A 14,717-nucleotide genomic window follows, 5' to 3' on the forward strand; every position below is an offset into this window, starting at 1 on the left:
ATATTTACTAACAGAGAGGGAGGGCTCCTTTGAAATGAGACCAGTTTCTCATAATCTCATTTCTCTGTGCTGTTTGCTCGCTCTCTCGTTCTCCCTCCCCCCCCCCCCCCCCAAATAAAGTGACAGGATTAGGAAAGGCACAAGAGTTTTCCTTTAGTTCTCCTCACCTTGGAAAGGCTGGGCACYGGGAGGTTTCAGCATTGCAGGAATCCCGACGGGGGCCGCGTCAGCACTTCCGTTTGCTCGGGCAAAGCGAGCGTGTGTCTGTGTGCCGAGGCAGGGAACGCGCTGGCGGAAACGGTCCATAGGCCTGTAAGGTSATAACTCATTAGCAGGGTTTTCAGTGTGCAAGAGAGCTTGCAGGATTAGGAGGCTGCCTGGTGTTTCTGATGCCTATCATGGATTGACTTCTCACCAAGAGAAGAATTTGAGAAAATCTTTTCTTCCCTGAAAGAAGGGCAGATAAAGATAATACACAAACTCTCAGTTCAAATGCAGGGAAAAGTATTGTTCGCTTCTGCAGGCAGGCACATGCTTGCATGGTGTTGGAAGAGGCACTACTCGGTCACTTGCTTAAATGGTCAGTGCTGGGGCACCATCTATGGCAAAGCCTGTATTTGCTGCCACCGTGGACTTTTTGAATCACATTAAATGTAAGACAGGGGAAACTGTGAGACCTAGTGATTTTGACTGCCTCTGGTTTTGAGCACCCAATTTTGAGAGCATTAAAAGAACCTAATTTTTACGAAGTGCAAAGCACTACCCAGGAAGTTTAATTCCATTGTGCAGATGCTAACCAGAATTCAGTTACCTATTTTCTTTCCCAAGCATCAGGAGCTTCACGGTTGTCGCCACTATTATGTATTTGTCACTGCATAAGTTTTGTTAAAACGTAGACCAGGAAAGTCTTGGGCATGTGAGAGTTAATTTCAAGGAAGATTATACATAGTCTTACTGAAAGTTCATTGATACTGTGGGTTTATATAAGTACATATGTATTTAGGATATGTGTCTGTAAACTTTCTAGGCAGCCTGTGGCAAATGAAAACAGAATGTTTCAAATGTGTTTCTATCTTTAAGGAACCAAATACACCAGCTGAGCACTCTACAGCTATGGTTGCCATCCAAGCCCTGAACTCTGACTACTAATGTAGTTGCAGTCAGCTGGTTTTGAGCACCATCTTTACCTGAAGATTCAGCATATGAAGTAAATTTTATGGTGTATGGGCTACTTTTAAGGCAAACTCCAGGTATTCTTCAAAGAAAGTTTCTCTCATTTCATCCTGGCTGTTTTTGTGTTTGATATGACACCAAACACACTTCTAAAAATAGCTTTTTCTCTTGAGAGTACAGTTTTGTTCATTCTGGGCTCACGTATCTCCCTGCACGCCCATCTGGTTTGGGGCTTGTAAATCAGCATAAATCATGTTGCATGCAAGTATCAGCCATGGAAAAGCGCCCGTGGCTGTTGGCGAGATCAGAGCCAGGCTTCCAGGGAGACAGGCTGAGCCAGGCCTCTCTCCAAGAAAAAGCACAYTGGCTTGTCGGAGACCCACAGGTTTCAGCTGTGGCCTTGACTCGCACATGGAGTCTCTGGGGTTTGGGGGGAATCTTAAATGCTGTTTACATCCTTGTGTTGGCTTGCCRTTGCACCTGCCTACCTCACCATTTCACTGTGGCCTATGCTGCACTGAGACAAGTGCTGAAAGTAGAGCAGTGATGGAAAGTGGTGCACTGCCATGGTTTCATTAAGACCTGGTCTGCTTTTTCCTTCTCCCCTCTGTTTTAGTATTTCAGCCTTCTCTCACTTCTACTCCTCCACTTTTTATTTTCCAAGAGCACCCTCTCTCYGATGCTATACTGCTGTGTTCTCTTAGTCTCCACCTTTCTAAAATGCTCTCTGAATCAGCATTACAGGTTTATGTCCTGAGACCTTGCTTCATGGTATTCAAACAGTTTGCTGGTTATAAAGTTACACTATCAAAGTTCTTGCCTGTGGCCTGTTGCAAAACGAGTGTTCAAAATATGAATCTTTTAATCAGGAAACTCCCTGTTCTATGTTAGATTCTATTTAAAGAGAAATCACTCAGATCCTCTAAACAGAATACCCAAATTGGGTGCATAGTTCCTCCTCCTAAGGTCCTGTTGCAACTTTGATGTGCAGGCTTTGTTGGATGGTTTTGAAGGCAGAAAGCCTGCCAGGAAGAGTAGTAGCAGAAAGTAGAGGAAGATCAAGGTATCAAAGAGGATGACTGAGGAGGAGTCTGCAATGATGGAGCTCCCATGGACTTTTTTCTGTTCTCCTCCTTGGATTCAAGAGTTGCCTGCYCACAGTAGAAATCCAAAGAGGAAGCAGTTGGCATTAATACTTCCTCCAGTGGCAACATGCAAACGGCCCTGTAGAGTCCAGGAAGGAGGGAGGAGAGCCACAGATGTAATTTACTTCTTCCCATGCCAGCTTCAGTAAACTTGGCTCACCATAAGTCTTTCTCTTGCATTTATAAAATGCACCTGAATTCAGCAGCAGTGTAAACATGATGAATATCTGSTCCGTGTTGAAGGGCACAGAGCGGGGCTGTCTTGCTCTTGGGCCTGCTCAGATATACATTTCATATATCACTTACCTACCACACAGGGTGGTTATGAGGATTAATTAGTTAATGTTTGTACAGCACTTTGAAGATATAATTCACTATTAGACTCTAGTCTCTGCCTGATGCATGAGTAGAATTCCCATTAATGCTAATGGAGGTTACATGCATTTCTCAAGCAGGGAATACATAAATGCTAAATGTAATTATTATTATATTTCACAATACTACTTGTTATTTAGCTTTTGTAGGTTAACTTAATTTTTTAATATATAACTTGCAGAAATAAATGATGTTCTTAATTTTGAATCTTGCTTTCAAGAACAAACTAGATAAACCTCAAATAAGCAAGCATCCTTCCTTCCTCTTCCTCCACAGTTTTCTTCTCGTCTTTGTGTCTTGTGTATCTTATGACCAGAGGTAGATTTCCATGTTCTGCAGTTGGCAGAGGTATCTAGCCGGCTAAGGAAGCAAACTTGCAACACCTAGCACAAATAGTATTTGATTACTGTTAATTACAGTGCTGTCACATAGACAGGGGGAAAGAACGACGGCTGGCTTTGTCAAATAGCAATGAAATAACCYGCTGTCTGTCTACTGACTTAATGGCTTTAATTGCTAGCGCATAATCAAGATCTGGTGAATTTGTTTGAACATATCAGCAGGCACCAAATATTTCAATTAAGATCAAGTTGTGTAACTAGTTTTGCTCTACCTAGGGCAGAATTCTGGCAAATTCAGTTTTTTTGAGGCTCACTAAAGGGTACCCACTAGTAAGGGCAAGCAATAAAACTGAAAGCTGTATTTTTTCAGAATTTAAATAACCTTCTCTTCCCTGATGCTACAGGAACCTTGTAGTTTTTATTTTCTTTCAATCTGGTTTCTTCCTCAGGGCAGTGTACTCCAGCAGAGTCCCTGTACTACCGTTTGTTTTACTGTGAACCCATCTCCCAGTGCACCCTAGGCACAAGTTATGAAGCCGGGGCAGTGGTCTGTCCCAGGGATAACTGTTTTGGCCCAGAGCAACGTCTGTCCTGGATCCTAGAAGGAGCCTAACTGCAGCAGCACGAAGCACATGGCAGTCCCACTCCCACTGCTGAAAAGCTGCAGCCTAGCACAGCAATCTTTTTCTTCTGTGTGAATGATAGATACTTTTTCCTTTTGTGCCTTGTCCTCTTGCTGGAACAATCTTTTTCAAGAAATCGGTCCCCTTCTGTAGCCAATGCATGCTACAAGAGGTCTGGGGTGAATGCTCAAATTATGTTTAGTTTTGAGAGATGAATTTGTCCCAAACTGTCTAAAGCTGCTTTTTATCTATTAAAGTCTCAATCAAAGACTCTTGCTCTGTCTTTGAAGAGGTTCCTTCAGGGATTCACACCCATTCAACCAGATCATTAGCAGCTTCTTTGGCACAGAGGAATAGATCCTTGTGATAAAATCTGCAAGGCCGGTGACCCAGACTTCCTCTTTCACTAACCACTGAAAGGGGAATATTGCACCTCTCTAGGGCTGCTTTTGAGTACTGGATCCTGTAGACTGCCCTCACCTATGCGGTTCATATTTAATCACGTACCTGTACCAAGCTCTGTGGGTTAAGCTCATCAGTTCTCATTTAGCTGCTTTCTGAATTTTTTCTTCTGCCTGTGTGGTTCCTATAGCTTGTTACGTGACAGGCATTAGTCTGGATTGGTTGATGGATATTCTTGGCACTAAGGACTCTGCCTTACTTTAAATTGATCTCCTTAGCTTTAGTGGCTATAATTCTTGCCGTGACACTGGGAGAGCTGACATCATGACCTGTGCTCCTCCGTATAGCATTACCTTCCACAACTGTGAGCCTCTTTTAGCATCATCCACATACCGTTCTGCCCAGCTTTGCTTTGACCCCAGGATATAGCTACCCCCTATCTTCTCCCTGCCCCCACAGGCCCTGTAATTTTGGGGATCGTGCTCAGCCAGTTCTGAGCGACAGAACTCTACTGAGCTCGAAAGCTGGCATGCAGAGAATCCCAAGTCCTTTCTGTTCTGTCATGAAGGACCTTTAGAAAATGTACCAGCTTCCTGCTTAGTTTTGGCAAAGTTGGTCATTCGTGCGTGTATATTTAGTGGAGCTGTCAGCTCTCCACAGCTCTCTATATCAGACTTGGAGTCTGAGAGCTAAAAACAACCCCAAAATGAAGAGGTAATTCATGATAGGCAAATTTACCTTTGCGGAAAAGCAGAAAATTAAGCTAGAGTTTTATTTGGAGAGGAGAAGCCTAGCCTAGCCTTACGTTTTGTTTCTTTTGGATACGAGTGTGCGCATGTTTGAAGGAATTTTCAGTCTTCTAATGGGCTCTATATACGATACTGTAATAATAGGTTAARGCAGAGATGCCAGGCAGGGTCAGTGGGCCTGCATATTGACGAGACCAAAGACTGGGAGGAACGCAGAGTGCTTGTCAGGGTATATTCTGTGTGGTTGCTACCATTGAGTCTAAATTTGACTGCATTCAGGAAACTTTACTCACAAAAGAATCTGCTTTTTTAATCAGATTTTTCTACTTTTTTTTYCTTCCCCAAATGCTGGATTTTATTGTCCAGCTGAAATAACTTAGGCGTCAGTCGCACAGTTTGTATTACAGTGATATCACACACAACTCTGTTACATGCTGTGGTTATGGAATTTTCTTCTCTACCAACACAGAAGATGCTGGGGCAGCAGCTGCCAAACCATTGCACATAAAAGTCACCATTTCAATAGATAGGGAACAGTCAAGGCTCCCTATTTGTTAAGGGGAAAAATAGAAGATAGGAGGAAACAGTTTTTGTTTTGCTGGAGTGCTGCTTCTGTTAGAATACTTTTTGTTTTTTCTGTCTTTCTTTCTTACTAATTCTGTTGGGTTTACATAGCCCTGTAACTGCTTCCATGTCATGAAAGTCATCACAGTTATCTACTAAATAGGCCCCCCAGCCTTTGGAGGGTGCTGTTTCTGGTGGTGCTCCATTTCACTGTTTGACTGTAGGCACGGGTTCTCGAGAAGTAGAGGCCAGACTCCAGAAAGGGCAAATCAGCATAGCAAAGCAGCTGCACCCACCTACACCACCTGAGGACCCCTCCTTTTTAGCTTTTTTATCTTCCCTTTGTGCGTTTTGTAGCTCCAAGCAAACTTTGCTAATATTATTACTGGCAATTACATCTTCATTTGTTTCTGTCTTGCCTATCATTTTTCCGGTGCGCCTGTCTTGTTTACTTCTGCCCAAAAGCTGTGAACTCTGCTAGTTTTCCCAGCTGTCGTCTTACTCTTTCAAAATCACCAGATTTCTTTCTTTTGTGAAGGTACAGTCTTTGAAGTGTCTTGTACTTTCTGGAAAGGAAGTAACATTAAGCTTTTGAAAAAAGCTTAAAACTCCTGTTTCCTTCTAATTATTTTCCCCATTAGGAAACAGGTTGTACCAGRTGTAAGGTGTATGTCCTGGGGACCTCTGTTAGGCAGAGGTGTAGTTGCAAGTCCTGCTCTCAATATATGTCTCCTTTATTAATTAGGTATAGGGATGGATACTCATGGTGTGAAATTCTGGAAATTTCTAYATTGTCTTTTAAATGCTATCAAACGTATTCCTTAAATGGTCTCACCATAAAGTAAAGAGTTGTTGGGGATGTATGTGCACATGCATATGTATACCTGAGAGATGGAGAGAAAGGTAGCAAAAAACTTGCAATAAGTGATGCAAAACAGTGCAGTGACAGATGCTGCTGATGTCAGATTTTTCACTGATCATATTTTGATTATTTTTGCAATTCTTACCTTATTTTTGTTGATAAAATTCTTTCTGGATGCCCTTCTATAGAAAACTTAGTAATTTTCCTACTTAGTTAATATTCAGGTATAAAAAAAAATTATTACAGTTTAAATGATGAATAGATGCTAATTTATACATATATACTTATACTCAGAATGCCTAATTAATGATCCTTGGTGTCAGTCATGGATATGCAAATGATCATATTTTGCAACTCTCATTCTAATTGCATTGCCCTGTCTGGCTGCTGTTTGGGGGAATGGTTTTACTGCAGTTCAGGAAGGGATATGAAAGAAACTAAGCAACAAAATAGCACGCAGTTAGTTAATGCTTTACCACTGTAAATCATGTGGCATTTTGATCATGCCTGTAGTTTTAGAAGTTGAAATGGGAAAGGCAGCAGTATAGAACATAACTATTTTCTAGCTATGCTGATTAATCAAAAACATGTAGGTTCTGATAGTTTTTAAGTGTCACTGGCACACATACAAAGTAAGGTATCTTCTTTCCACTAGACCCTCAATAAAAGGACTTTACCTTAGCATTAGGAGTGACTTTGACAGACCAGTCAAAAATGCGCCCCTGATTGCAGGGGACATGACACGGTTCGGGGATGCCGTATTTGCTTGCTTTGACAGAGCCTGGGAGCACTGTCGAGCAAGCGTCAGTTTGTCCCTGTGTCTGTGCTGGGGTTTTGCAAGCTCATTATATTCATGGTGGGTGAACCCAGTCCCCGGGAAGAAGACCAGCACAAGCCTTTTGCTCTGCTTTTCCTTTGGACAGAGACCAATTTCAGATTACGTAAAACACGATGGATATTTACACCACATGCAAGGTGCCAAAGTTAAGAGGTTATGCTGCAGGGGTCCTGCAGAGGCAGATTTGGAGAAGGAACCAGCGTAGAGGACCTGAGCTGTGTCGTGGAGAGCCTGTCTGTCTCCGTTCACTGAGGAGACGCGGGCAGACTRACCCTACCGCCTCGTTCCTGAAGTTCAGTGGTCTGAAAACTCATCACGAGGCCGTAATTTCTTATCTTTCCTTCTCTTTAAAAAAAGTCTTAATTTGTGGCAAAGCACAAGACAAAATTTTTATTAGGGTTTGTGGGTACATTTAGTTACGTAAATAATTTTACTTTCCGTAGTTAGAAGGAACAGTAATAAAAAATGGTGATTTTTCAACTGCTCTGTGTACTTGCATTGAAGCTGGTCTGATTTTGCCATACCTGGGACCTTTTAGGCAACTGAACAGGGTCAGTTATTTTTAATTGCTGTCTTTCTAGCATCTTGGAGTGAAAGCAGCTGTGTGAGTGAGAAGCACTCAAACCTGACAAGTGTCGTACCAGCTATGATAGACGTGTTCGTTAAATTAACTAACAGAAGCTTCTTTCCAATTTTCCAGCCCTTGTGCCAGCGTACCGCCTGGGCCGGCAGGTCCCTGGGGCTGGCCGCCGGTGTCCGTGGGGGCTCCCGGCGGCGGCAGGTGCCGGGCGCAGCCCAGCGCCAGGCACCGCGCGGGACCAGGGCTGTGGCWGGCGGTGGCGGCGGCAGCGCGGGGCGGGGGCTGAAATGGGCCCTGGGGCTGGGCAGGGGGGAGGCCTCACGGAGCTGAGCTGGGRCAGTAAAGCTCAGTAGTGCCCTCAGGGCCCCGACAACTTGTACCTGCCTCATTAATTAATAGGCCCCAAAAGACATTTATCAGCGTTTACTCCTGCATATGTAAGGGAATTCTTCAGAAATCAGAAATTCATACTATGTGTTTGCAGGGGAGTGGAGCTCCTGTCTGGGTCAGAAATTTCCTAGGGGACAGCCTTGGTTGTTCTTCCACCCAAGCCTTTCTCTTGCTGGCYACCTTGACAGGTTCTGGGTAAGTTTTTAAAGAATACAGGCCCTTACTAGCCTTTAACCTGTGCTGGAATTTGTTAGTGTTTTTCTTACCTGAAGCTGTGCAGGAATTAGCATTCAAGCATTGCAAGGAGACCATGGATCCCATGTAGTTAAAAGAAGCAGGGTTAAAAGGGTTCCACCAGGGCTAATCATCCTTCTGAGCTGCAGCCCACGTGAGACTGGCTGGGAAGAGCGTTTGCCGGGGCCGAACGCTCCTGGCGCGCAGCCTGCGCGGGGCGGCTGCATTTGCTTTGTTTCTGCGCCTGGCACTGGTAAGCGGCTGCTGGTGCTTGTGCACTGCCCAGTAAAAGAGCCAGGCTGAAAGTCACTCCAGGAAGCTCCAATCTTGCTTCCAGTCAGCAGAGTCCACACCTCTGCTCTTAGCACAGCTCTTAAATCACCGCTGGGATTTGCMAGGAGTTCACCGCAGCGTAACTATCAAATCATGCCTCCACATTGATCCTGCAGGCTGTGATGTCGGACCCTGGCTAGGGCAGTTATCGATCCCAGACAAACAGCCTTGCAGGACAGGGAAGCAGCATGATCTACACTGTTGTGCTGTTCCCTCCCTCGTACAAGTGATGACCGTCACGACACAGGCATCCAACAGCTCCTTGACATCAAATGCTTCATYGTAGCTGGACGTGCTGTTTGGCGCTCTGCGCAGGGAGGCCTGCGCAGCGCCAACCTTTGTGCGAGGGTGAACGCAGGAGAGCTCGAGCACTCCCTCTGAAAGCACCAGCGGGCGCAGGGATGCGTTCTGGTGGTGGTCTTCATGGTTTTCTTTTTTTCCTCAGCAGAATGCTGGGTCTCTCTTGCAAAAATACTGATGCTATAAGTATTCATTGCCATTATTTACAGATTAAATGTATAATCGGTTATAACTCTTTAGAGATGTATTCAGGTGCCAGTGCTTTTCCACTACTTGCTATTTGGATGCTATGCGGTATATGTATTCCTTGTGTGTGTGTGTGTATATATATATGTGCGTGTGTGTGTATGCGCGCGCACGTGTGTGTATATATACGTATATTTATATATAGTGATCTCAGAACTTATTTTCTAGTATGTATATGCCTATTAGCACTGGAAATGCTACTAAAATGAGGAAAAGTACATTTATTTCCTAGCAGTGTTTTAAAGTATAATCAACACCTTATTTCCTAGGTTTTCTTTGAATTTATGATATTTAGCATCCATCACCCTAGTCATAATGCAAATGTAAAAAGGGAGGAATACCAAACTTAAGGAGAAACGGAAACTTCTGTTCCATGTGCAGCTTTTTATGTGTGTTGTTGTAAGTTACTATAGTAAAGCTCTTCCACACAGATGGGCTATTTCCAGTGGAACGGTAAGAAAATCTTCATCTGATTCTTTCCATTTTCTAAAAAAAATGATTCTGCATCAGCTTGGGAATTACAGGAAACAACAGCCCACATGGCTTTGTTCTGTTTGTTCCATTTGCTTATCCTAGAGAGTAACCCAGAAAGGAGGGCAACAAGTTTTGCTTGAAACTAAGAGCAAGTTGTTATATAAATCTCAGCTTAAGATGTGCTTCTTATACCTCTGCTGATTCATTAATATTTTTGCATAGAATATTTTTACATAGAATATTTGAAAATCCGCATGTCTCAATTTAGATTCCAGTAACTCAAAAGCATGTCAAGTGAGGGACCTAAACTTTGTGGCAGTGTTTATAAAGCCTTTATTAATCGTTCCTTGGCTGTTTTCAGGCACTGCATTATTCCTTTATATTTCAGTTGCTGTTTAAAATAAGCAAATACAAAACAAAAATTACTCTTGGAGTTAAACTTGGGGGGGAGAAGTTTGTGAARCTGCTGGAAAAACAACCCAGGCACCCTGAATGAGCCAATAGGAGGGAAAGAAATAYAACACTTGTAGTGTGAAAGGCTCTCTCCTTTGCTCTATGTGTGCGTCAGCCACAAAAATAGCAACATCAGGAACAAAGCTCTATTGGTTAATGAGAAAGGAGGAAAAAGGTGAGGCWGCTCCAAGTTGTGCTAATCGTGTTCTTTCTTGTGCTAGTCAGGATACCTTAGTAGTTACTGCTGCAGAACTGTAAAGTTTGAGTCTGCGCCTCCTAACATTTCCTCTTCTGTTTCTTCTCTTTGCCTGCCTGCATTGGCTTTGTGGTCACTTTTAGCCATGTCAGCACGTTGAAAACTGCTGACAGTAAACACCGAAGGCATGCGTGCRTGCTACTGAAGAAACCACAAGGAAAACAGACTTGGGAAAATGGTGGATATGCTCTCTGTGACTTGTTCACAGCTTCCAGGCACAGTCTGGAGCCTCTTGCAAACTAGAGGGCTTGGACATTTCTTTAATTTTTTTTTATTTTATTTTTAAGAGGATCAATATAGGCCACAACGTAGTTCACTTCCTGTGCATTTTGCTATGGGCAGTAGCAGAGTGGTTCAGTGTGCATCGTGCCTCACAGAACAGGRGAAACAGCAAGAATTTCAGGCGGAGTAGCTGCCACGGGCGGCATGCCAGATCCTGTTTTTCTGGTGAGAGTGTTTGGCTGGCCCCGGGATGGCATGGGCTTCACAGGAGGACCCACCGGCCCACTGTTTCTGCCATCGTCATTACGGCCATCTTCAGGAAGGGCAGCGCTGTAGGAACTGYGCAGCGTGCTGCTTGGCGTCGTGGCTGCGTGCTGGAGCAGGCCTGCACGGCACACGGGGAAGGGGCTGGCCACGAGAGAGGGCAGGGCGGGGAGCAAACGAGGCAATACGGAGTCAGGTACAAGGCTTCTCTTCTAAATACGCGTGCATATCAGCATGCGGTAGGATCGCCATGCTCTCCTTGTGTCCCTAGTGTTTTCCTGCAGATTCAGCGTGGTTTGGTTAGGCAGCATGCATGGAGCTCCATGGCTTTGAGAATGTTTGAGCTGAAAAGCTGGATCCTGCCTTCACCAAACCTGCATAGGTGCTGCATGAGTAAATGAAATTAGAGACAACCCCCAGAGCCCAGCTTTAAGCTGCACTTTGCCAGAGGCTCAGCTCAATTTACACAGTGTGAAGAAGGGGTAGGCTGGACTTGATCAAAAATGGATTTTGCTGGGAGCCTGTTTCTATTTTTATAGGAGTTTACCCAGCTGCTTTCAAGCTATTGCAGCTGTCTGAAGCAGTTAAAGTGCACACCTTGTGGAAAACACCCATTCTGCCCCGTGTCATGCTAGCTCAGAGCCAAGTCTAACTCTGTAACAGRAGATGAGCCGCTTATCCACCACATACACTACCAAGAGAAGCTCCTGGGACATGAACATTGGCATGGAGGGTGACCCAGGAGCATCTGGTTCCCTTTCCATTGCATAAATGATGTAGGACAAAGAGTGAGGCCTACAACCCAACCCAAACCCCAAAGATAAAACACAGGCCAGAATCTCGTATCTCTGGAATCACGGGACAGTTTTTTTCATGGAAATTAGTAATTATTCTGCCTTCATCTGGTACAGTTAGGATCAGGATTTGGATATGAACTATATTAGAAATTTCTGTTTAAGAACATGGTTTCCAAACTTGTTTTAAACTTGGTCTAGTCTCATTCAAGCTAGCCAGCCAGACTGCATTTTAGCATGAGTCAGCCTGAGCTAGCTTAAAATTTTGCCTTAGACTGAGCTCAACAAGGACAACCCAAAGCTGATGGAGACTTCACTGCCTTGCCAACTAAAGGTAAAATGCCATGAGAAACAGGTGCTGAAAGCTGGGAAAGGAGATGGATGTTGGGGGAAAGCCTGGGGATTTGTCTGCCCTGCTGTACATGCTGCTGTCTGCTCAAGCTGTCAGTCGCGGCAGAGAGTGCATCCTCCTGCACAATCCTCCATCCTCCTAATGGGTAAACACACCAAAATTATTTGTTTCCTGGCACTAGAGACTACATTAAATCCCTGCTATAAAGCTCTCTACATTAAAACTAAAGAATTTTTTTAAGAATTCTTAGGAGAGTGCTGACTTATAATGACTAATTTTGTAAATTTTGCATTAAAAAAAGGCATTTGTACACTGAAGAGACTTTGACTATATTTAGAATAAAACTTCATGCTCCCACTGTCAGGATGTGAGCTTAATTACAGCACGCTGCAAACTTTGCCTTTGTGAAGGATATTTTTCTGCACTGCTTACTTCAAAAAGCACAGTTTTGCTGCTATTTTTATGATGCTTTTGTAACAGCAGCAGGAGTTGAAATGGGTTCAGTAGAACTTGAGAAGGATCCTCTGATGAAGCAGCGAGAGTAGTTGTGCAGCTCCCTGCTCTTAGCTTCTCACCAGCTGAAATCAATCCATGTCAGGAGGAAGGTGTAGCCAGTTGCTGTTCCCCCCCCTCCCTCCCGGTGTAACTTGCAGTTCACTTTTCCATTACACCCCAAGTTACCTGTTAAGATTTTAATATGGATACACTTTTGCTGCTGTGTTTGTGATTGGATAGCTGCTAGAGGATTACAGTAGAAAAATAGTTAGCAAGTTTTATATCCATAAACAATGAAAAAGTATATGCAATTCAGACTCCCTGCTTCAAAGAGATAGCTACTAGCTTTTTACAAAAATTGCCAAGCTGTAAGGAGACTTTTGTCCTTATCATAAAATCATGACGTGGTTTGCAGAGGCTGGTGTGCTCTGCTCCGGATAACAACAGAGCTGTTGCACCTGAGATGTGGTGGTGGAGAGCTTATGATCTGCATGTGTTGTACCTGAGCAGCAAAGGATGTTAAGGTTGCAAAGGAAAATGCTTGTAAGTCAGGAAATGCCAAAGATAGACTCTGTGTGTGTGAGTGTGTGTGAAACTTTAACGTTCCCTTGTCTGGATATGAGTTACTCTAGTCATACTGTGTTTTTTTGTTATTTTTATTTTTCTCAARGCCTCTTCCTCTTTCAGTGCAGTTATCCATCTCCTTACCCTGTGCATATACAGAGTAAATCATGTGGTGTGAATCACGTGCTGGGAAAGAGTATTAGTTTAAGCAGTGTAAAAGAGGCTGACTGCTGCTCAGACTGTGCTATCTGGGGGGATTCGCATTTCTTATTAAGGTGGCACAACTTGCATATTCTGAATGTTACTTAGGGTGAGGATTGAAGGCAAAACTACATCTGTAGCTGTGAGGGATACCTGGAATCTTTCTGAAAGTGCTTAAATGCTCTGCAGGCCTGAGCACCCATTAAAGCTGTTATCAGAGAAAACGACCTTCCCGTAAACCCTGTGCTGCAGGAGGGTGTTTCGTGGCTTTGCACCAGCACCAGCACCGGTGTGTGCTTCAACTCTCGCTAGCTTGCAAAGACCTGAGCCCCTGGTGCCTCGGCGTAGCTAGTTGTGTCCTCAAGCCTAGAGCAGCTGCAAAATTTGCAGAGAGGGAAATGTTACCTGCCGAAAGCATTTCACTTGATTTCGAGGGTCATTCCACACCGAAGCAGCAAGACATGCTGCAACCAACCACGAGAAGCTAAGAGAAGTGCAAGCATGGGGAGCAAAAATGTCCTTGATTGGAAATTCAGATTTCAAAGGGTCTCCTTTCAAACTGAAGGGGGAAAGTGCGTATGTTTCTCCCGCCAGCCCACCAGGGTGGCGTTTGCAGAAGCAGGGCTGACATTCCCGGGAGGTGGTGATGGTGGGTGCCGGGCAGGCGGGCGGGCTCCAAGGTGCATTTTGTCGCGTGAAGGTGCAGTGCGGGGCGCAGCGCTGCGGGGGCTGGAGGCTGGACGCGCTGGGCGCGATGCGGCTGCCCTGTGCCGCGTGGGGAAACGTGAGGCGTTCTGGGCGGGCAAGTCGAGCAGAGCCGAGGTGTGTTTTGGTGTGTGTCACGTAAAGGCGTTTGTATGTCCACTTCCAGTTAGCCACTAGGAAAGCATTCATTTAAAGAAAAGAAAATAGTGCAAAGTATGCAGTGTTTGCTTTGCTTAGTCTTCTCTTCCCCCCCCCCCTTTTTTTTTAAGAAAGAAGCAGCCATAATATGGAAAACGACCCAAATCTATTCAGTGGTAGTAAAGAAGTTTTCTGGGAAAAATTTAATTTGTCAACAACCTGCGCTAAAAAGTAAATATGACACGACTTACTAGAAGAAACATTATTTTCTCTTTTGCAAATTGTAATGTAAATTTTAAACTTGCTTTTATTTTCCCCTTTGGTTTTTAAAAGGGAAATAAAATAATTGGCCAGATGTCTCCTAGATTTGATGATAGATTATGCAGTGCTACTAGTTTGACACCTAGTAGAAATTCTCCTTTCTGCAAAGCTCTTGCATGAATTTATGCTGTTATATTATATGTAAGGTAAACTGTTTTCCTAATCCCATGGGATTTACACAAATGTCTCTTATTAGCATGGTGCAAGGCTTCTACTGAGCCTGCTCACCTGCTGAACAGAAATCAACGCAAGTGGCATTTGCAAAATCCCAAGAGAGAGAGAGATTCTAGTTGCAAATAATAATAATTGAAACCATTTTTAAT

At 44.0% G+C, this 14,717-nt stretch overlaps 1 protein-coding gene and 1 long non-coding RNA gene across 3 annotated transcripts in view; one reads left to right on the forward strand and one right to left on the reverse strand.

Moving 5' to 3' along the window:
- Positions 1-8,424, reverse strand: part of LOC146591272 (uncharacterized) — an 11,747-nt gene extending 3,323 nt beyond the window's left edge. Inside the window, exons 1-2 of the long non-coding RNA XR_014896853.1 lie at positions 8,309-8,424; positions 168-310 (exon numbers count right to left, since the gene is read on the reverse strand). This is a non-coding gene — a long non-coding RNA (uncharacterized LOC146591272). The remainder of the gene's footprint in view (positions 1-167; positions 311-8,308) is intronic.
- Positions 1-14,717, forward strand: part of MAML3 (mastermind like transcriptional coactivator 3) — a 241,318-nt gene that overhangs the window by 109,322 nt on the left and 117,279 nt on the right. The window lies entirely within an intron of this gene.

Source organism: Rhea americana, unplaced genomic scaffold (assembly GCF_003343005.1).
Source record: "Rhea americana isolate MKP2758 unplaced genomic scaffold, rheAme1 scaffold_38, whole genome shotgun sequence".
In the NCBI taxonomy this organism is placed as follows: Eukaryota; Metazoa; Chordata; class Aves; order Rheiformes; family Rheidae; genus Rhea; species Rhea americana.